Raw genomic sequence first — 24,501 nt, forward strand, 5'->3', positions numbered from 1 at the left:
CTTTGGGATTTTACTAATATTTCCTACGTACGATGACGTTAAGTCACTAACAGCTTCTAAATGAATGGCCTTAGTAGCCCTGCACACAAACACTAAAATGTAACCTTTAAATGTATTTTGTCCCCGATTTTTTGAGCATTTCAGGTGATATGGTTTAAATCAGATAGGTGACATTTATCTAATATTATTAGGAGCTTGACCTCAAATCGCATATTGCTATTTTGTAGCCACCCACCCACTCTAAGAACTCCATCTTTGTCTAAGAATGGGTGCAACCCTAATATTTTACTTCTCGATTCGATTTCTTTACCGTCTCTCAAGCAAACTAGTTCTGACATAAACTGACGCTCCTGTTGTTTTCTAACAATCAGTATTCTAGCGATTTTCAATTCATCAACTGTCAGTAAGGCTAGATATGAAGCCTTATTAACTTTAATATGTATAAACCTTAATACCGAGGCTATAATCCGCTCTAATTTTTGAAAACTTGAATATCTTTCAAGTAATTTAGATATGTTATTTTCTGTACCTGTTATTACAGTATTAACAACTATATCTTCTTTTTGTTCCAATTGAAACGTTGGCGAATGGTCTTTAGACATTGAATGCCATTTTGGCCCACTCCACCAAATTGAGCAATCTTTTAATTTGGTGGCACAAATACCTCTGGAGGCAATGTCTGCCGGGTTATCTTCCGAATTTACGTGATTCCATTCTGTATCCATTAGTTTTTTAATATCATCAGGTCTGATATGTATCATAATAACGAAATCTTGGCCAATTGCCGTTTAATTTATCGATATTCTCTGTTATTATGTACACTCTAACATACCAAAAATACCAAAGCTATACAGAGCCGAAAAAAGTCAGTTGGACATTAAATCTCAACCCGATCTGTCGTCTCCTTGCAATCGGAACACAACATTTTCTGGCGACGAGTGAAAAAAGGAAAAAAGTGCCGCAAAATTTTCATTTTGTGTAATTCGTGTCGGTAGACTAAAACAATAGTGATCGAACGCAAAAAGACATAAAATGGCTGACAACCAAGTTAATTTTGAAACAATACTGGCTCAACAGCAAGAATTTGCGCAGAAGTTGATGCAACAACAACAAAAATGGATGGAATCCATTCTTTCACAAAACAGTGATGTGAACTTAGTCAGATCGGGAGAATTAACCGTGTGCCCACCGTTTCCAAACTTTTACAAAGAAAATCAAAAACTTGGACCAGCAGACATATGAACAAATAACGGAAAAACTAACAGAACATTTCAAGCAGAAGCGTCATATTGTTGCTGCGGGGTAAGAATTCTACAAACGTCAGATGCAGGACTCACAGACACATAAGGAATGGGTCGCCGATCTACGTGGCATTGCTAGAGAGTGTCAATTTGTTTGCCAATCCGATGGGTGTTCATTTAATTACGTTAATGAAATGATCCGCGATCAAATAATTGTGCACACTCCGTTCGACGCAATTCGCACAGCCGCTTTGCAGATGTTGCAGCCGTCGCTCGAAGATGTTCTCTCAATTGCCGAAACCTACGAGGCAACAACAAAAACAATGGCAGTAATCAAAGAGAATGAGAAGAGAGCTCTTGATACAAACGAAGTATACACACCAAAGGCAAATCATCAAAAACGCAATTTTTCTGATGGTAAAGGCAGCAAGACTGCTTTAAAATCGTGCTCTGGCTGCGGTCATTCTCATTCTCGAAAAACTGCAAGTTTCGGGAGGCAATTTGCCACAATTGTTCCAGAAAGAGGCACATAGCTGTCATTTGCTTGCAAGTAGTGCAAAGACAAAAAAAGACACCGATCAACAAAAAAACCCGAAAAAAAAACCCAGACTCAATTCAAACAATTTATAACGTTTCCAGCTCTGTCAAGTTTGAAGGAAACAAAACTGTGATTGAATTGAAGCTCTTCAATACAATCGTATCCTTCCAAATGGATTCTGGTGCAACGGTGTTAGTATTGAGATTCAACACATACAATAAGCTAAACAGCCCGAGGCTGCATAAGTGCGATCGAATCTTGCACGCATTTGGCCAACAGCAAATTCCTGTACTGGGTGAGCTACACATTGAAGCAAAGTGAGGCAACAAATTGGCAAATGTGGTGATAATTGTGGTTAATGTGGAGAACTCCAATAATCGGTTCGGCTTGGAACATTCAATTTTGAAATTCAGCAAACCGCAAACGTCACTGAAAAGCAGGGGACTCAAATGACAGATCTTTGCAGAGGTATGAGGAGGTATTTGAGCCGGCTATTGGTACGATAAAAAACTTTAAGGCAAGCATTTACTTTAAACCGAATTCCGTACCAAAGTTCTACAAAAGCAGGCAAATTCCGTTTGCCCAATGGGATAAGTTCAAGGACGAAGCGCAGCGTCTCATAGAAGCAGGTATTTGGAAAGCCACAAAATTTAGCAACTGGGCATCGCCAATAGTAATAGCACAGAGGCCAGGCATAGCACTACGAATATGCGGCGATTTCAAGCAAGGCGTCAATTCTCAATTGGGCATCGAGCAATATCCATTGCCGACACGTAAGTCTTTGTTACACAAAACTCGTCACGGCACGCATTTCTCGAAAATTGACCTCAAAGACGCTTACTTACAAATGGAGTTAGACGATGCAGCGAAAGAAATTATGTTTGTCAACACGCCGTTGGGTCTCTTTCAATACCAACGTTTGCCATATGGAATAGCTAGCGCACCAGCTGTATTCCAGCGTCACCTTGAGCAACTTCTAAGTGAAATAGAAGGTTGTGGAAATTATCTCGACGACATAATTATTTCGGCTACTATAGCGGACCAACACCTAGCCAGACTTGAACAAATTTTATGCATTTTACAGGCGAATGGCATAAAATGTAAGAAAGAGAAATGTTTCTTTCTAAGGGATGAAATTGAGTACCTTGGAAGAAGGGTCATTGTTAAGGCATCCTTCCGGATTCGTCAGGACTAGAAGCCGTTAAGGAATTAAAGCCGCCCTCTAATCTACAACAGCTAGATGCGTTCATGTGAAAAGTGAACTATTACTGCAATTTCATTCCAAATTACTCCCAGTTAGCTTCACCCGTTAATCAATTGCGTAGAAAGAACACACCCTTCAAGTTTGGACCAGAGCAACAGCAAGCTTTCTCAGCTTTGAAGAAGCATATCCTCGACGCTACTGAGCTAGCACATTTCAACGAGAATCTTCCGCTTGTTTTAGCCACTGATGCATCCTCTTTCGGCATTGGTGTTGTATTGTCACACATACATCCAGATGGCAAGGAAAAGCCAATAGCCTTCGCATCGAAAACCCTTGACGTTCACCAAGTCCGATACAGCCAAATTGAGAAGGAAGCCCTTTCAATCATATTTGGGGTAAAGAAGTTTAATCAGTATTTATATAGCAGGAAATTTATTCTTATAACTGATCACAAGCCGTTGGCTGAAAGACTCCAGCATTGGGCTATAATTTTGATGGCTTATAATTTTGATATTAAATATCGCTCAACCAAAGCTCATGGAACGCAGACGCACTCTCACGTCTTCCTATAAGCTCAGATCCCCTTTTCGATAAGGAAGAGGAATGCTATAACATCGTCGATATATCCTGTCCAAGAAATGCCGATATCATCAACGAAAGTCTAAAAAGCGATACGGTTTTGCAGAGAGTATACAACTTCGTATCAACTGCTTGGACAAAACAACAGGATGATCCCGATATACAACCTAACTTTAGCCGCAGATTTGCCTTGACGATCAACAAAAAGCTGCTATGTCTCCATTCTGATGTCAACAGAATTATTATTCCTCGCAAGCTTCGAAGTAAAATTCTTGTACTTTTTCACGACGGTCACTGGGGAATAGTTCGCATGAAACAACTAGCACGTCAGCATGTTTGGTGGCCAGGTATCGACGACGACATAGCACAACTAAGAGTTGCAGCGTTTGCAAGGTAGGCAACCCAGACCCAGTAAAAGAGTTTCAAAGCTGGCCAAAAACTACAAGTGCCTGGGAAAGGATAGACTTTGCTGGTCCTATATTTGATTCAATGTGGTTAATATGCGTCGATGCTTATTCTCAGTTCCCGTTCATAACCCAAATGTCGTCGACTACCACTGCAAATACTATATCAGCGCTCACAGCTATATTTGCAATCGAGGATTACCCCAAAACAATTGTCAGTGATAACGGACCGCAACTCACGGCAGAAACATTTAAGGAAGTTTTCCTTCAACATGGAATTAACAACCTTACAAAAGCTCCTTTTCACCCAGCATCAAATGGACTAGCTGAGCGCTTCGTCCAAACTTTTAAATCTTCTGTCGGCAAAAATTTGCCAAAAATTTCGCCAGGGGAGAAAAGTGGATAAAGGCTGTCATCGATCGGCCCATAGGCCGCAGGGTCTTTATTCTTCGAACATCCACAGGTGTTATTAAGCGCCACATAAATAAGATTAAGCCGAGATCTGATAACGATGGCCTCAGTAGCAGCTCCAAAGATGACAACACTCCGTTTTGGTGGATGCCCGACACTTCCAATCCACCCACAACTCCGCCAAGCCCAAGACATGAAGAACAGCAGCCATCTAGCCCATCACAGCCTCTCCAATCCACCTAAGCTTCAATTAAGTACCAGCACCAATCCTCAACCGTCACAGCCACGTCGATCTGGTATCCCCATCCGCAGCAGTACTCGTTCGCGCCAAGAAGTCAACCGATTCCGACACCCAGATTTCAGAAAGCGTAAAACTACTAACAATAATTAATTAGTAAATTTCTCCAGCATTTTCGACATTTTCAATAATTTTTTTATGATTCGATATAAATTTTCTCAAATTCATCCTTACTTTTTCTAACTCCAATGAGACCTGTTTAACGATTTCTTTAGATTCCTTAATGCTATCTGATTCTGTCATCAAATCATCCATATAGAAATCATTTTTTATTTTTTTTTATTATTCTTTATTATAATTATTATTCTTTTTTTATTCTACTATATCCGCTAGTACTCGTTTAGCTAAATATGGAGTTAATTTATAGTCTCCACAAGACATGCATGACATCCCGGCGAAACTACATACTGCCATCTGCGCCATTTTAAAATGATGTCGAAAATATCTTTTTGAACTCTAGGTCCAATCCACATGATATCATAAAGACATTTGTTATTGGTTGTTTTTGCTGACGCATCAAAAACAAACCTTAATTTCCAAATCCTTGCACTCTGTCGTGGTCGCAACTACCGTGTTACTTCCTTTTGATTTGGTGCATCCAGACACTATCCAACCAAAGTCTGTGTTTTGACCAAGAAGACCGTCTATCTTTATTACTCCTATTTGAAGACTTTTAGCATATAAATCGGCTCCTATAGTTAAGTCCACTCAACGTCGCTTGTTTAACTCGGGATCGGCTAACGGATAGTAGGGAAACTATCACACCTCGTTTTATGAATATTTAATGAGCGAATTGGTAACGCTTTCATTAATTTTGGGAGGACAATTGCCTCCACTACTAACTCATTTTTCTTTCCTTTTAAAGGTTTAATGTTCAGTTCTTTGATATGCATTTTTTTATCGAGGAAACTCTACTAATCTCAGTATAATTTTTTTTTTTTGAAAGCTTGAGTATTTGTAAAGCTTCCTCCGTTATAATAGTACTTTGAGATCCACTGTCAATCAGTGCTCTGAATTTTTTTTACTCGACTATAGCAATCTTCCTTGTTATACCCGTTACTCGAAGAGTAAAAGGGTATACTAGATTCGTCGGAAGGAAGCGTTTCCGACCCCATAAAGTATATATATTCTTGATCAGGATCACTAGTCGAGTCGATCTAGCCATGTCCGTCTGTCCGTCTGTCCGTCCGTCCGTCTGTCCGTCTCTCCGTCTGTCCGTCCGTCCGTCCGGATGAACGCTGAGATCTCGAAAACTATAAGAGCTAGGCTATTGAGATTTGGCGTGCAGATTCCTGAGCTTCTTACGCAGCGCAAGTTTGTTTCACTCTAACGCCCACAAACCGTCCAAAACTGTGGCTCCTACAGTTTTTATGCTAGAATAAAGATTTTAACTGAAATGTATTGTTCTCGTCAATACCTATCGATTGACCTAAAAAAAAGTTTGCCACGCGCACTTTATCGCCCAAAAACCGCCCCCAAACTTAAAAAAATCGTAGGTATAAACGTGGATATCTCGGAAACTGTTAAAGATAGAGAACCTCAGATTTAGATTCCGTAGCCTTGTACGCAGAGCAAGTTTGTTACACGAATATGCCACGCCCACTCTAACGCCCACAAACCGTCTAAGTCTGTGGCGCCAGCCGAGGGAAGATGGGACCGATGGAGTTGCAGCGGCATTTAAGAAGGGCAGCAAGCTCGCCCGCTCGCCGGCACCTTCGACAACCCAAGTCGATGAGCTGATCGTAGACACTGAGGAAGCTAAGGAAACCCCTAAGAGGACGCGTGATCCTGCAAGCCCAGCTAACTCGCAGAGGACAACGCCGGCCAAAAGGAGCAAGGCCTTCCACGAGGCAACCTGCCTTGAGGATCTCTTGGAGCTGGGGAAGCTTCTGCAGAAGGTATCTACCAAGATGATGGACAAGACGGCGCGCCACATAACTGTCGCCACGAGGGAGACGTTCGTGCGCATGAAGGCGCTTCACACGAACTTCCTAGAGGCGAACAGAGAGGGCGGCAAGGACGACAGTATCAGGGTGAATGGGCAGGATGCTGCAATTATGTGCGCGAAATGCTCTCGAAGCCTGCAGAGCGCCGACAAAGAACAGCAGACAACGCCTGTCTGGAGGAGAGATTCTGCAGCGCAAACGGAGCCTTGGCGAAGGATAAGCCAGCCGACTGTGGCTGGAGGATCTGCGGCTCAAATGGCCCCACCATCCACGCGCCCAACGCAGCAGAAAAGTGCCAAAGCTCCCAGGAGCACCCGAAAGAACCCGCCAAAAGGGCCACAAGAAAGAGATGCGACGCACGCTGGCGCCAGTATGACTGTGAGCCCCGCAATTCCGCTCGCCGAGTGGGAGGTGGTCAAGAAAAAGCCGAGGGCCACGCGTTGCGCCAGACCCGACGCCGTCGTTGTCCAGGCGAGCGGGAAATCGTACAGCGAGGTGTTAGCCATAGTGACTCGAAGGGAAAATAAACAGCTGTCGGGCTTGGGAAGCTGTGTATCCAAGGTACGCCGCACCATTAACGGCAACCTACTGCTCGAGGTGGCCAAAGGCAGCGCAGAAAGTGAAGAAGCCATTAAGGAGAGCGTTGCGAGGGTGTTAGGCGACGCAGCGTCAGTGCGAGCCATATCGGACGAGACGAAACTGCTCGTTCTGGAGATAAGAGACATCGACTCCATCGCGACGGAGCAGGAAATCTGCGCTGCGATTGCGAGCCAGTATGGTATCGACGCGGAGCGCATCAGAGTTCGGAGTCTGCGTCGAGGCTACGCGGAGTCGCAGTTAGCTGTGATCAGTTTGCCCTACTCCCTGGGGAAAGCCGTCCTCCATCGCGGCGAGGTGCGGATTGGATGGACCATCTGCAGAATTCGGGAAAGAACAGGCCCCCCAAGATGTTTCAAATGCTTGGAGTCCGGGCATATTGCAGTTAACTGCAAGAGCCTAGTGGACAGGAGCGATTGCTGCATAAGATGTGGTGAAAAAGGGCACAAGGCAGCCAAGTGCAGCAAGGAGCCTTCATGCTTAATCTGCTCTGCGGCAGGAAGAAAGGAGACCAGGCACCAGGCAGGAAGCAGACTCTGCTCAGCCGGGACATGAGGGCAGCAGAGGGGTTCGTCCGAACGAACGTAGGCGGCACATGGCTCTACAGCTGCTACCTGGCCCCCAGTCTATCACTGACGTCCTTTAGCAGGATCGAGCAGTACGAGCTGAGTAGCGACCTGAGAGGACGGAGCAACGTGGTGATCGGAGGCGACTTTAACGCCTGGGCCGAGGAATGGGGCTCCCTCTATACCTACGCCAGGGGGCGCACTATCCTCGAAGCCATTTCGTCGCTGGACATCGTCCTGTTGAACGAGGGCTCCCAGCACACCTTCAACAGAGCTGGGGCCGGTTCAATTATCGACCTATCGTTCGCGAGCAGCTCCTTATCCCGTAGCACACGCTGGAGGATAGGCGAGGTGTTCACGGCCAGCGACCATGAGGCCATCCTGCTGACAGTTGGCGGTCCACCGTGCCAAAGTCAGCCGACGACAGGGTCAAGAAAAGCCTACCGCCAAGACACCTTTATGCCACAGACCTTTGCCAGTGCACTAGAAGGATTGGCTGTCTCTGAGTTGGACTCGGCAGATGAAGCAGCGAATAAGTTGGCGGCTAGACTTGAGGAAGCCTGTGATCTAAGCATGCAGCAGCGGAAGACCTTTTGGAAGCACCACGCGCCAGTGTACTGGTGGAGCGAGGAAATCGCTAGCTTGCGCAGGACCTGCCTTAGAGCCAGGAGGTTAGTCCAAAGGGCGAGAGGTACCGCATACCTCCCAGCCTGCAACTCGAGCTTTAGGAGTGCAAAGAAGGCACTCAAACTGGCGATTCGGGACAGCAAGAGGGAAAGCTACCTCAAGCTCTGCGACGAGCTGGAAAATGACCCATGCGGAAGAGCCTACAAGACAGTGGTCAAGCGTGTGAATGCCGGCATTAAGTCGCCTACTGACCCAGCGGTATTGGAAGGTATTATACAGGCGCTGTTCCCAGAAGGCCGCCTCCACTGCATCCCCCGATGGACGCGACAAATTGGGAGCCCGATATGTCCGGTCACGGAGACGGAAATATTATCTGTGGCAAGAACCTTGAAGAACAGGAGAGCACCTGGGCCGGATCTGATCCCGAACAGTGCAGTGAAGACCCTGCTATCCCTCCATCCGGACGCGGTAGCAACGCTCTACAACACGTGCCTGCTGGAAGGGACCTTCCCCGACAGGTGGAAGCGCCACTGGACGCGATAGAGAGAGTCACCAACATTGCATCTAAAGCCATCGCTGGTACCAGACGGAAGGGTGGGACGAAGAAATATTGTCTAGTGGTCACGCTGGACATACGGAACGCGTTCAACTCAGCCGACTGGGGGAGGACACTGGAGGCACTGCGGTCTTTCAACATCCCGGAGTACCTGCTGAATGTAGTGCACAGCTACCTCAGCAAAAGGGAGCTGGTCCTAGAAACCTCTGTGGGCCCCAGGACTTACGAGGTGACTGCCGCTGTTCCTCAGGGCTCGGTACTGGGCCCTCTTTGAAACACGATGTATGACGGCGTTCTGAAGCTCCCACTGCCGAGCAGCACCAATATAGTTGGCTTCGCTGATGATGTTGCTGCCGTGGAAGCAGCTGCAAACTGCGCAATTCGAGCAGTGGAGGAGGAGGCGCATATCCAGATCGGAGGGACTTTGATAGTATCCCAGCGTGCCATAAGGTACCTCGGAGTCATGCTGGACACCCGCCTCTCCTACCGCGAACATCTCGAGTACGTCAATAAAAAGGCAAGTGAGACCACAGGATCGCTCTGCAGGATCCTGCTGATCACCAGGGGACCGAAGCAGGACAGACGTAAGCTTCTCGCGACCGTTGTCAAGTCGCAGTTGCTGTACGCTGCTCCGGTGTGGGCCGAGGCCGCGGCTGTAAGCAGTTACATGCCAGGGGTTAACTCGACGTACCGCCTGTGTGCCGTCAGAATATCGAATGCCTTTAGGACGATCTCGGACGACGCAGCGCTTGTCATCGCAGGCCAAGTTCCCCTATGTGAACTGGAGCGGGAGGCCAAGGAGATTCGCGCGGCCCTAGCAGGCGATCAGACGAACCACAGAGCCAAGACCGAGGTGAAGAGGAGTGCCAGGATGCAGAGCGTCGACATCGGGCAGGCAGCCTGGGACAACTCCAGCAAGGGACGCTGGACGCACCAGCTTATCCCCAGCATAGAGCCTTGGGTGAACAGGAAGCACGGCCAGGTTGATTTTTACCTCACGCAGGCGCTGAGTGGACACGGTTGCTTCCGAAGCTTCCTTAAGCGCTTCGGACACGACACGGAGGACAGCTGCCCAGAGTGCGGCAGAGGGATTGTTGAGGACGCTCAGCATGTCCTGTTTGAATGTCGCCGCCAAACAACCGCCAAACACTGATGGAGACCACCGGGGCAAGAGTTAGGCTAGAAACTTTTGTGCCCCTCATGCTGCTGATCGAGGTGAATTGGGAAGCGACGGCAGCCTACGTAGCGAGTGTACTGCGAACGCTGCGTCGCACCGATAACGAGAGGAGAGGAGCTACAGCCTAGGCGGCTACCATTGCGCGAAGCAATACCTTGTTTTCAGTGTTTGTTTTTTTTCAACACAAAATTTTTTTGTACTCTTTAGTATTCTTTCTAACCAAAAAATGTGTTTCCCTGTTTTTAAATCCTTCCTATAAATTTATTTTTAAGTGTTTTATTAAAAAAGCCCAAAAAATGGAGAAAAATAAAATAGCACCACTTCCACATTTATTAGCAAAAACCCCATATTTTGCCGAATAGCCTTTAAACAAAGCACGGGTCAATTAGATTTATCTATAACTTAAATATTTTGAACATAAAAAGTTTGATAATACCATTAAAATGGGGCGTGGAAGGCAATGCACTGAGAAAAAGCGTGATATCATCCAAAAGTCGATAAAGGATGGAAAATCTTACAGAGAAGTTGGTCGATTGGTCGAATCTTTAAATAAAATGATTAAGAACGCTCTAATCTTTAAAGAAAAACCTGAAACACGATGAAGAAAACTGTCTATGACCCCCCTTCACGTCAATCGATTGATTCGTCAGAACAAGAAGGATCCTTTTAAATCTGCTACTGAGCTTAAAAAGGAGCTTAAAATGAATGCGACGGTGCAAACTCTGCGTACATATCTCAGGGAATATAACCTAAAAGCCTGCAGCCCGAGAAAGGTACCACTTTTAAATGCCAGACATATTTCTAGGCGAATGAAGTTTGCCAAGGATCATGCAAATTGGTCACCCAAACAGTGGAGGAATTTTTTATGGTCACGTCAGAGCAAGGTGATTATGTAATTATGTTTGGTGGAAAAGGATCACGATCGTGTGTCTGACGTCCAAAGAACTCGGAATTTAAGCCCCAGTAGACCATAAAGCATGTAGGGCGTAGTGTGATGGTATGGGCCTGCTTTTCCTATTACGGAGTAGGCCCGATATAGTGGATCAAGGCCATCATGGATCAGCACGTATACGTGGATATCATGGATACCATTATGCTACCTTTCGCAGAGAATGAAATGCCGCTCGTGTGGGTCTTCCAACAAGGTAATGACCAAAAACATAGCAGCAAGAAGGCAAGGAAATGGTTTGGGGACAACTCTGTAAACGTTATGGAGTGGCCTCCGCAGTCTCCAGACCTTAATCCAATAGAGAATCTGTGGTCGGACGTCAAGAAGGCAGTCGCCAACATCCATGGGATCCCTTTGCAGAGTAATTAAGGAGTCCTGGACTCAAATTTCCATAAAGCGATGCCAGGACCTAGTTGACTCCATCCCAAAACGCTGCGCAGCTGTTATTTCCAATAAAGGATACACCACAAAGTATTAAATGAAGAATATAAACATCGATTTAATAGTTCCATATTCTTATCTCATGAATATTGGTAGATCCTATAATTTTAAATCCATTTTTGAAAAGTGGTACTATTTTTTTTTTTCGTTAAGTTTTTGGAGTTTTTATAAAGTTTCTTAAATAATTTAAAAACTAAAAAAAAAATCTACATTATTTTTTCATTTTCTGATTCTATGTTGCAATTCGATTCCAAAAAGGTATTGCATGTTTTGACAGAGCTAAAAATATAGGTAGGGTGGCTATCCAAACATTGCTCGAGTAGGTGGTGCTATTTTTTTTTCGCAGCTGTATACTTATATTTACCCTGTATGTATATACGTACTAGGTAATAAATGAATATATCTCGTGCAAGAAAGTTGATAAATTAAATGCAAACAAAACACCAAAAACTAAACTGGTTAATTTCTAATAAGCGAAAAGACGCTAGAACCCAAAGAAATTTAGGTTACAACTCACAAAATCGGTGTAATGACTTAAACTAGCTCATAATTATTTTAACTTATAATAATAAATAAGTGCCACGCTAATAAAAGCTCAATGAGCTACGAACAAAATAAAGAGACTGAGCTCCGCGAGCCGAAGAGACGGTCTCAACGCGTGATAGCGAAGTGCAAGAAACGACCCTACTGTCGGTCGATAGCCAAAGAGCACGATCTTGCTCACCATGCTTACCTAAGGCTACCCCTACTCCGACGGCGTGGAGTCAACAATGCAAAAACCCCCCGACCATCAGTTTCTACCCCTGGCGCACCAACAACATGCAACGGTAAAACTGCATCCGCACTAAATATGTCAGCAACAACTACAGCTACGGCAAAAAACCAACAAAAACCACAGCTACGGCTATTATTTCGGAATCGACTGCAACCGCAGCTCTAAGTACAACGGCAACAAAATCCACGACAACAAATGAAAACCAAAACAAAATTCAGCAAGCGGGACCGGCCATACAGACCGGACTAGATCGGTACATCCATGTCAAGCGTAAGCTTAGCCCGCAGAATACCGCGGTAGGTAACAAGTCAAAAATTAACCGTGTCCAAATATAAGATAAATTACCCGGGAGATCCAGCAGCAATAGATTTGCGCTTCTAGCAGAAAATGAACCAGAACAGGCTCAGGAGACCCAACCGAAACCTAAGCCCCACCAATTTACATTAGGGAGAAAATCTCGAACGCCCTGGTCAACAAAATTGTTGCGCTGACCGGGGACGGAAACTTTTATGTTGTTCCGGTCACAAAAGGGGATTTTCATGAAACCAAGCTTCAGACCGAATCTGAAGAACATTTCCGAGCAGTATCCAAATATCTGGAGGAAGCTAGGAAAAGCTACTACACGTACCAACTAAAAAGTAGCAAGGGCCTGCAAGTGGTACTAAAATGAATCGAGCACGACGTAACCGCCAAGGAAGTTATCGATGCTCTCAAGGAAAAAGGGTTTTCTGCAAAGAGCGTCAGTAACATTATAAACAGGAAAAAAGAGCCGCAACCACTCTTCAGGGTCGAGCTGGAGCCAGACAGCAGAGTCTTGAAGAAAAATGAAGTGCACCCCATTTGTAACCTGCAATACTTATTGCACCGAAAAATTAACGTGGAAGAGCCACATAAAAGGAACGGCCCAATGCAATGCTCAAATTGCCAGGAGTATGGACACACCAGGGCATACTGTTCACTTCGAACAGTCTGTGTAGCTTGTGGATACTTCCACAATTCGGCTAACTGCCCTGCCAACAAAGAAGACCCCAAAACGAAAAAATGCGTTAACTGCCGAGGTAACCACACGGCAAACTACAGGGGCTGTCCGATCTAAAAGGAGACAAAGGACCGCATGCGAAAAGTGACAGCAACGCGTCATCAGAATACCCAAAATGAGTTCATTTACTCGCGTACGACGCCGGAAGTATTTTTCGGCACGGCTGCAAGATCCTCATTTGGTCAACTAAATGCCCAGAAGGGATTCTCATACGTCGATGCCCTTCGATCAGGGACGGAAAATCCACTCCAGTCTAATCTAGGAAACGATTAGTAGATCCGAGTACAGACACAATGCACTCTGGAATCTATGATGGTCACCATGCAACAAAGTATGATGAAAATCATGTCATTCATGAAAACGACCATGCAAACACTGGTTCAAAACCAGAACATGGTGTTACAGCTACTTTCAGCTAAGCAGTCTAAATAACAGATGGCAAATCTACGAATAACAATGTGGAACGCCAATGGCGTTTCACGGCACAACCTTGAAGTAACACAGTTCCTGAATGATAATCATATCGACATTTTGCTGCTGGTAGAGACGCACCTCACAAACAAATACCACTTCCAAGTAAGAGGCTTTACTTTCTACCGCACAGACCATCCAGATGGAAAAGCCCACGGCGGAACCGGCATCCTAATCAGAGAACGCATCAAGCACCACTTTCACCAAAGGTTTGCAACTAATTACTTGCAAGCCACTTCTACCAAAGTGCAGTCAGGGAACGGAAACCTCAACATAGCCGCTGTCTACTGCCCGCCTCGCTTTACAATTTTTGAAGAACAGTTCATGGACTTCTACAACTTGCTTGGAGATCGCTTTATAGCTGCAGGGGACTATAATGCCAAACACACGCACTGGGGATCACGCCTTGTGACTCAAAGGAAGGCAATTATAAAATGCAATCATAAAATCGAACAACAAATTAGACTATGTTTTCCCTGGAAGCCCAACATACTGGCCAACAGACCCCAGGAAAGTTCCAGTTAATAAGCGCCAAAGCGCTTTCGGTCCTGTCGTTAGACCATTCGCCAGTGCTAAAAACTCTTCTTCGAAGCACAAAAACTACAGATCACCCCCTCAGGCTGACGTCGCACAGAACCAACTGGTTAAAATATAAAAAGTATGTAAGATCACACATCAAATTAACCCCTCACTTCAACATCGAAGCGGACATCGACTGCTCTACCGTTGGAACAGGTACAGAAAATGCACAGCTGCGGTTCATTAAAAAACTTTCGCCAACCAGTACATCCTCTGTGGAGGGCAGTAACTCCGATAAGAAATTCATCTGGCAGAGTGGCTCGCAGTGACGAAGACAGAGCCGAAACTTTTGCTTTACATCTCAGAAACGTCTTCCAGCCGAACCCTGCCACTGGTTCATCTGTCCTAAAATAAAATGGATTCTGAATCTAGTTCCCTACCACCATTGTTTCAGCCAAAGGAGATCGCGAAATTCATTGGAAAACTGAAACCGAAAAAGGCCCCTGGCGGTGACCGAATAACCCCAAAAATGTTAATTGAACTTCCAAACTCTGCCATTGAGTTTATTCGTAAGCTCTTCAATGGGATCACAACTCTCGGCTACTATCCGGAAAAATGAAAAAAATCTATTATCATTATAGTACCGAAGCCCGGAAAACACCACACAATTCTGTCATCCTACAGATCAATTAGATTATTATCGTGTCTGTCTAAGTTGTTCAAAAAATGCCTTCTAACTCGCATAATACCATATCTAGGAGCTCATCAATTTGGCGTCAAAACCATGGAACAATAGAACAAGTTAACAGAATAACATCAGAAATACTCACAGTCTTGAGCATCGAGATACTGCAGCGCAATATTCCTCGATGTATCTCAAGCCTTCGATCGAGTATGGCTAGATGGCCTCATGCACAAAATCAAAACACACTTGCCTGATAGCACTCACAAGTTTCTTGAGTCGTTTGTATACAACAGAACCTTCGCAGTAAGGTGCAACAACAACATCCGACGACTACATTATCAAAGCAGGAGTCCTGCAAGGAAGCGCGCTAGGGCCTACTCTGTTTCTCCTATACACAGCGGATAATCCCACGAACGAGCAGCTAACAACATCTACGTTCGCTGACGACACCGCAATTTTAAGTCGCTCGAGGTGCCCTGGCCGAGCCACAACACAGCTAGCAAACCACCTCCTCGTAGTAGAGAGGTGGCTATCTGATTGGCGGATTAAAATAAATGAAAAAAATGTAAGCACATAACGTTTACTCTCAACAGGCAAAAATGCCCTCCACTATCATTGAATAATACGTAGATTCCCCAAGTCAACGATGTACCGTATCTCGGCGTCCACCTTGACAGACTACTAACCTGGAGAAGACATATCGAACGCAAGAGAGTACACCTAAAACTAAAAGCCAGCAGCTTCCACTGGATTCTTAACGCTCGTTCGCCCCTGCGTCTGGACTTCAAGGTTTTGCTCTACAACTCCACTCTCAAGCCCATCTGGACATATGACTTGGGTTTCCAGCCGATCCCGTCTACAACGCAACGACCAGCCAAGCCATCAATAACTTTCGGGCTCCCTTTAGCACAATATCAGTCATATGACTGTTAGTTAGATTAATTAGTTTAAGATTTGATACACTTATTGTTAGTATCCAAAGGGAAAATTTTCAATAAATAAATAGCAAAGCATAAAAAAAAAATGTTGAAAATATATATATAAAGGCATTGTATGTGATTACATTTTGTTTTGCGTAAAGTCGACCAAATAAAATAATCCTTGAACAAGGGTGTTCCCAGCTTAAACCCTTTAAAGCTTAATAAATTTTTCCAGCACCGATTCCATGAGAAGTTGATGCCTTGATCAAACGAGATATACAGAAGTTTGATCCAGGATCATTAAACTGTTTAGCCCAACGTATTTTGATCGCTAAACCGCCCTTGGCCCTTCCCTATATAACCCCTTAAGTTTTCCTTATTCTCGTTTTGTATATCCGTTACTCGTAGAGTAAAGGGGGATAATTGATTCGTCGGAAAGTTTGTTACAGGTAGAAGGAAGCGTTTCCGACCCTATAAAGTATATGTATTCTTGATTAGGATCACTAGCCGAGTCTAGCTAGCCATGATCGTCTGCCTCTCAGATTTCAAAATTTTTAAGAGCTAGATAGTTGGGATTTATCCTTGATCCTTGATCTACGCCCACAAAGGGCCAAAAAACTAAAACCCGTCGAACACGCGCATTTAAAAAATATTTCGAAAAATTTAAATGAGAATTGTTCAATTCCAAATTGTTCAGTTCGGCCCATTCATTAAAATGTTAAACGCAAATAGAGCGTACAATCTTGGGAACAGACGCGTTTAATCGAAAATCCTGCGAACTATCACTGGGGCACCATGGTATATTCGCAACCAAAACATCCACATGGACCTAGGCATTCTTACCGTAAAAGATGAAAAAGACAAACAAAAAGCGTCATACAATGAAAAACTCTCTGTGCACCCCTATCACTTCGCAAGAGGCTTGACTTGGGTTTCCAGCCGATACTGTCTACAACGCAACGACCTGCTAAGCCAGCAATAACTTTCGGACCCCCTTTAGCACAATATCAGTCATATATATTAGTTAGATTGATTGGTTTAAGATTTGATTCACTTATTGTTAGTATCCAAAGGGAGAAGATTCAAAAAATTAATAGCAAAGCAAAAAAAAAAAATAACTACACCGATCTTTAGCAAAACACTATGGTTATGTATAAAAACCTTTTGTAGGTCAAAAGATTTTTGAAACTCCTGTTGAGTTAAATGCACTTTTGCCTCTAAAACTATGATTTGCTGGGTTAACTCGGACTGCTTTTGCAAGAGCTCAATGGACTTGTCGGACAACATTTTCTTAATTTATATATATTTATACCCGTTACTCGTAGAGTAAAAGGGTATAATAGATTCGTCGGTAAGTATGTAACAGGCAGAGGGAAGCGTTTCCGACCCCATAAAGTATATATATTCTTGATCAGGATCACTAGCCGAGTCGATCTATCCATGTCCGTCTGTCCGTCTGTCTGTCCGTCCGGATGAACGCTGAGATCTTGGAAACTATAAGAGCTAGGCTATTGAGATTAGGCGTGCAGATTCCTGAGCTTCTTACGCAGCGCAAGTTTGTTTCAGCAGAGTGCCACACCCACTCTAACGCTCAAAACTGTGGCTCCCACAGTTTTCATGCTAGAATAACTAGAAAAACTTAAATGTATTGTTCTTATCAATACCTATCGATTGACCCAAAAAAAAGTTTGACACGCCCACTTTACCGCCCACAAACTTCAAGAAATCGTTAATATGAACGCGGATATCTCGGAAAATATCAAAGATAGAGAATTGGGATTTCAGATTTAGATTCCGTAGCCTTGAGCGCAGCGCAAGTTTGTAACGCGAATATGCCACGCCCACTCTAACGCCCACAAGCCTCCCAATCCTGTGACGCCCACAATTTTCATGTTAGATAAAAAATTGTAACTGATATGTATTAGTCGTCATTACCTATCGATTGATCAAAAAAAAAAGTTTGCCACGCCCACTCTAACTCCCAAAACTCCTAAATCTGTCTACCGCCCATATAACTATATATTGAGATCATGGGTAGGTGGCGCATTTCAGTCTCGCTTTGCTGCTTGCATATCTCCATTTCCCTTTTGCCCCTTTAGCTGAGTAACGGGTATCTGATAGTCGAGGTACTCGACTATAGCGTTCTTCCTTGTTTATAGATGATTTTGTTGTTTTTTTTTTAATTTTGTTTTAGTGTTGTAATTTATTGTTGTTTTGTTAGCTTCTGGTTTCGTGCTATTTAGCCTTAATGCTTTTTATCTTATTGCTTTTTTGCATTGTAGGCACTTTTTTTATATTAATCCAAATAATTGAATTTTTTAGAACATTTTTTGTTTCACTCCTGTTTTGTTATTTATAATCACCAGTGTTATTTTGTGGCACTTTTTGTATTTATTATGCTTTTTTCACAAAATGATTTATTTTTATATCCGCTGTCGCTGTTGGCCACGGACACGCCTTACCAACTTATTGGTTTGAATATATAAATCACTATATTTCTTTATATATTTATCCGATGTTATGGCCTCGGAAACGCCTTAGCGACCTAGCGACCTTTAGCTGTTAGATAACAGAATCTTTAAGGTGCTTAGAAACAAAAAAGACTCTTCTTGCCTTTATACATTTCTTTTGTTCAACACTTTTGTCTCTTACAACTGGTGGGGGAAAACAATCGTTTGAACCTTTTGCTACCTTTAGCTGCAAATGTCTAGCACTTAGCAGAATCTTTAAGGTGCAGAAAATCTCTGAGTCTCTTACCACTGGTGGGGGAAGACAACAGAGAGGTCTAACCAATTGTTCCGCAAGAAATCAAAAAGGCTCGAATGACCAAAATAAAAGGGTAACGTTTGAGTTCTGTATAAAAACTTACTTTTACTATTCTAAGTCTTCGCTTACGTAACTAACATGAAATTCTTATAATATGCTTATCTATGGTCTACGCAAAGACAACATTTGTTTGCTTGAGCCTTATCAACGGTCTCCCGCTAAGCCACCCTTTGTGCAGTGTAAGAACTATATTTATGGTCAGGCTCAAGTGCCCTGTACTTAAGATTACAATTGTTCGACACTGCACCCTTGTAGGTTCTAAGTTACAGATCGTTATTAAAGGCCCTAGATAGATTTACATATTGACTTGATCAGAGCTTAAGCTTATGACAATAAGTGTTCTTCTTGAACAAACTGCTTAAGCCTAGCTTACCTTTTTGACCTACTCAACTTAACGAGTCACCACTGTACAGTGGACGATTTCATTGGCCAAAAAGCAAAAAGGTGACAATCAAAAACATTTTGCCATTCCGTTTATTTTATTTTATTATCTTTGGCCTCAATCGAAACAAGCTAAGATATTAAAAAAAAAATCTAGTAATGTTCCGAGAAGCGTAATGAAAAATGTAAATATATTAATAAAAACTTTTTTTAAATTGATTAAAAATTCCATATTGTGTTATGATTGTTGCTGATTCGATTGGGGTCAGCGCCAGAAAAGGTTTAATCTAAAACAATGAGATAAATTACATTTTATTGAAATAGAAATTATTGTTATTCATAATAATAATTAATATTGTTATAATCAATTAGTTCCAAAAAGCGTAAAGGAAAATGTTAATTTAATAATGAAATCTTTCCCAAAATATTACGCAGTTTATTTAAATTGATTAAAAATTCCATATTGTATTATCATTGTTCCTGATTCGGTTAGTGTCAGCGCTAGAAAACGTTTCATCTAAAACAATGAGAAATAACATTCGAAATTATTATCAAATAGAATTAAACAATCCTTTTTGTATATATTGAAACACGGAATGGTATTTCCTAAGATATAAACGTAACGTACAAATTAGAATGTTTAAAATATTTAATATACATATTTATTTATTTATTTTAATATATTTATAAAAAAAAGTCCCTTTTGCCGACATAAGAGGGTACACAAATGCCTCTATTTCAGAAAATCAAAATTATTCGTTTGAATTAAAACGATTGGAATAACCACTTAGTTACTCGTGAAGTAAAAGAATATATAGATTCAACGGAAAGTATGTAACAGGAAAAGGAATGCAGATTCTAGAGACTTTTGCGCATCGTAAGTTTGTTTCAGCAATGTATCACACCCACTCTAACACTCACAAAACATCGGTGGTCACAGTTTTGATGCAAAGATTGTACACCACACAAAAGCGCTACCAAGCTTACATTCCTATCGACTGTTTACGAGATTTCAATAACATGCCATCTAGCGTCTGTAGTAATGAAAGCTAGATGGCTTGCTAGTGAAATTTCTTAAACAGCCGAGTATTATAAAATGGTGGCGCTAGATGGGCTTTAGCGTTATGGGCGTGTGTGGGGGTAGTACCCTGCTGAATTAAACTTGAATTAAACCAAAGAATATTCAATATTAATCCCAACATACTAGCTCTTATAGTTTCCGCGATCTCTGCGTTTATACGGACAGATGGAAAGTCGATCAGTCTGACAGACGGACATGGCTAGATCTACTCGACTAGTGATCTTGATCAAAAATATATATGCTTTATTAGGTCGGAAACACTTTTTTTACTATTCGAGTAACGGGTATAAAAACATTTAGATAGCTTCATCAATTTTATTGTCGCCGAACGATGGAATTTTCAACTAAGGCGAAAATAACGAAAGTTTTAACGACAAAAATTCTACTTCCACATCGAAAAATACAAAAATTTATAGAAAACAAGAAATAAAGCTATAGTCGTTAGCCTTGACCATCAGGGAGATGAAGATATGCGGGGAGTGGAACTCCGATGAAGCAAACTTGCGATGCGCAGAAAGGCCAATTGTCTGCATGCCTAATCCAAACATGTTACCTCTTATAGTTTCCTAGATTTCAGCGTTCATACGGACAGACAGACAGACAGGCGGACTGGGCTAGCTTGATCGACTCGGCTAGAGATCCTGATCAAAAATATATGGGATGCCAGCCGATTCAAAGGTTGGCTAACATTGCTCTAATCCAAATGATTTGTTTAGATTTTTAAGTTGAATCTCTGCCAGTTCGGCTATATTATTGATGAAGGTGTTCAGAGTACACGCCTCCGACAACGCACCCTTCTAATTTGGAGCCGTCAGTATAGAAGCAGATTGCTTTCGTTAAGCTGGGTCGGCATTGGTCCCATTCTACTCTACTCGGAATAAAGCCCTCGAAGGGGTTCTGATTTTACTCAAGTGTTCAACACAGATCCGTTTTTTCCGGGATCATCGTGTTGTTTTCGAGAATCTTTGCATGTCCATTGGAATTAGTTTTTTATTGCCATGAGTCCCTCAGTCTAAAAGCTGCCTATCTCACCAGCTCCATGCATGGTAAGTCCAGACATGGACGGTTTAATACTTGAGATAGTTCAAAGGGCTCCACTAATACAAAACCATCCATTCGTTGTACTGTGTTTGGTGGGGCCGAGATACGTTGTTGGTGTAGAGCAGTCCACCACATTGCCAGTCCATATAACAGAATTACTTTTGTACAAGAGTTAAGTGCGATGGTCGCGCTTCAAACTTATATTTAGACACTAATACTATGATTTTTGCTTGATTTTTTCCACTCCTTGCGGCCAATTTAGTGCTGTAAGCAAGTAAAAACAACTGTTGTGGCAGGGGGTAGCTTGATCGCTGAAATAGTAGGAAATTCCAAAAACAAAAGTACGAAAAACTCGGGGTTTTACTTAGGGTTTTTACGTGCGTGGGTGTTTATTGTGACACTTATAAAATATAACTGCTTATGCCTAGCTTACCTTTTTGACCCACTCAACTTAACGAGTCACCACTGCACAGTTTTCGACTTCATTTGGCAAAAATAAAAATAAAAGAAACAAGAGAGAACGCTGTCGACGCCGTTGACTATCAGTTAACCGTTACTCAGCGAAGTGTACTGGGAGTGCGAGGGAGATAGAGATAAGCAAGTAGCAAAGCGTCTGTTCCCAAGATTGTACGCTCTATTTGCGTTTAACATTTTAATGAATGGGCCGAACTGAACAATTCTCATTTAAATTTTTCGAAATATTTTTTAAATGCGCGTGTTCGACGGGTTTTAGTTTTTTGGCCCTTTGTGGGCGTAGATCAAGGATCAAGGATAAATCCCAACTATCTAGCTCTTAAAAATTTTGAAATCTGAGAGGCAGACGATCATGGCTAGCTAGACTCGGCTAGTGATCCTAATCAAGAATACATATACTTTATAGGGTCGGAAACGCTTCCTTCTACCTGTAACAAACTTTCCGACGAATCAATTATCCCCCTTTACTCTACGAGTAACGGATATACAAAACGAGAATAAGGAAAACTTAAGGGGTTATATAGGGAAGGGCCAAGGGCGGTTTAGCGATCAAAATACGTTGGGCTAAACAGTTTAATGATCCTGGATCAAACTTCTGTATATCTCGTTTGATCAAGGCATCAACTTCTCATGGAATCGGTGCTGGAAAAATTTATTAAGCTTTAAAGGGTTTAAGCTGGGAACACCCTTGTTCAAGGATTATTTTATTTGGTCGACTTTACGCAAAACAAAATGTAATCACATACAATGCCTTTATATATATATTTTCAACATTTTTTTTTTATGCTTTGCTATTTATTTATTGAAAATTTTCCCTTTGGATACTAACAATAAGTGTATCAAATCTTAAACTAATTAATCTAACTAACAGTCATATGACTGATATTGTGCTAAAGGGAGCCCGAAAGTTATTGATGGCTTGGCTGGTCGTTGCGTTGTAGACGGGATCGGCTGGAAACCCAAGTCATATGTCCAGATGGGCTTGAGAGTGGAGTTGTAGAGCAAAACCTTGAAGTCCAGATGCAGGGGCGAACGAGCGTTAAGAATCCAGTGGAAGCTGCTGGCTTTTAGTTTTAGGTGTACTCTCTTGCGTTCGATATGTCTTCTCCAGGTTAGTAGTCTGTCAAGGTGGACGCCGAGATACGGTACATCGTTGACTTGGGGAATCTACGTATTATTCAATGATAGTGGAGGGCATTTTTGCCTGTTGAGAGTAAACGTTATGTGCTTACATTTTTTTCATTTATTTTAATCCGCCAATCAGATAGCCACCTCTCTACTACGAGGAGGTGGTTTGCTAGCTGTGTTGTGGCTCGGCCAGGGCACCTCGAGCGACTTAAAATTGCGGTGTCGTCAGCGAACGTAGATGTTGTTAGCTGCTCGTTCGTGGGATTATCCGCTGTGTATAGGAGAAACAGAGTAGGCCCTAGCGCGCTTCCTTGCAGGACTCCTGCTTTGATAATGTAGTCGTCGGATGTTGTTGTTGCACCTTACTGCGAAGGTTCTGTTGTATACAAACGACTCAAGAAACTTGTGAGTGCTATCAGGCAAGTGTGTTTTGATTTTGTGCATGAGGCCATCTAGCCATACTCGATCGAAGGCTTGAGATACATCGAGGAATATTGCGCTGCAGTATCTCGATGCTCAAGACTGTGAGTATTTCTGATGTTATTCTGTTAACTTGTTCTATTGTTCCATGGTTTTGACGCCAAATTGATGAGCTCCTAGATATGGTATTATGCGAGTTAGAAGGCATTTTTTGAACAACTTAGACAGACACGATAATAATCTAATTGATCTGTAGGATGACAGAATTGTGTGGTGTTTTCCGGGCTTCGGTACTATAATGATAATAGATTTTTTTCATTTTTCCGGATAGTAGCCGAGAGTTGTGATCCCATTGAAGAGCTTACGAATAAACTCAATGGCAGAGTTTGGAAGTTCAATTAACATTTTTGGGGTTATTCGGTCACCGCCAGGGGCCTTTTTCGGTTTCAGTTTTCCAATGAATTTCGCGATCTCCTTTGGCTGAAACAATGGTGGTAGGGAACTAGATTCAGAATCCATTTTATTTTAGGACAGATGAACCAGTGGCAGGGTTCGGCTAGAAGACGTTTCTGAGATGTAAAGCAAAAGTTTCGGCTCTGTCTTCGTCACTGCGAGCCACTCTGCCAGATGAATTTCTGATCGGAGTTACTGCCCTTCACAGAGGATGTACTGGTTGGCGAAAGTTTTTTAATGAACCGCAGCTGTGCATTTTCTGTATCTGTTCCATCGGTAGAGCAGTCGATGTCCGCTTCGATGTTGAAGTGAGGGGTTAATTTGATGTGTGATCTTACATACTTTTTATATTTTAACCAGTTGGTTCTGTGCGACGTCAGCCTGAGGGGGTGATCTGTAGTTTTTGTGCTTCGAAGAAGAGTTTTTAGCACTGGCGAATGGTCTAACGACAGGACCGAAAGCGCTTTGGCGCTTATTAACTGGAACTTTCCTGGGGTCTGTTGGCCAGTATGTTGGGCTTCCAGGGAAAACATAGTCTAATTTGTTGTTCGATTTTATGATTGCATTTTATAATTGCCTTCCTTTGAGTCACAAGGCGTGATCCCCAGTGCGTGTGTTTGGCATTATAGTCCCCTGCAGCTATAAAGCGATCTCCAAGCAAGTTGTAGAAGTCCATGAACTGTTCTTCAAAAATTGTAAAGCGAGGCGGGCAGTAGACAGCGGCTATGTTGAGGTTTCCGTTCCCTGACTGCAC

General features: G+C 42.8%; 1 protein-coding gene across 10 annotated transcripts in view; it reads right to left on the bottom strand.

The window, feature by feature from the left end:
• LOC119562564 (putative serine/threonine-protein kinase STE20-like) overlaps nt 1-24,501 on the bottom strand; it is a 244,685-nt gene that overhangs the window by 116,446 nt on the left and 103,738 nt on the right. Inside the window, exon 6 of one of the 10 annotated variants that reach the window (XM_037875768.1) lies at nt 19,585-19,667. The exons of the other annotated variants lie outside the window; for them this stretch is intronic. The gene's annotated coding sequence lies outside the window, so the exon portion shown is untranslated. Of the gene's footprint in view, nt 1-19,584; nt 19,668-24,501 lie in introns of those variants that run through there. 10 annotated transcript variants of the gene reach the window in all.

Source organism: Drosophila subpulchrella, unplaced genomic scaffold (genome assembly GCF_014743375.2).
Source record: "Drosophila subpulchrella strain 33 F10 #4 breed RU33 unplaced genomic scaffold, RU_Dsub_v1.1 Primary Assembly Seq61, whole genome shotgun sequence".
NCBI lineage: Eukaryota > Metazoa > Arthropoda > Insecta > Diptera > Drosophilidae > Drosophila > Drosophila subpulchrella.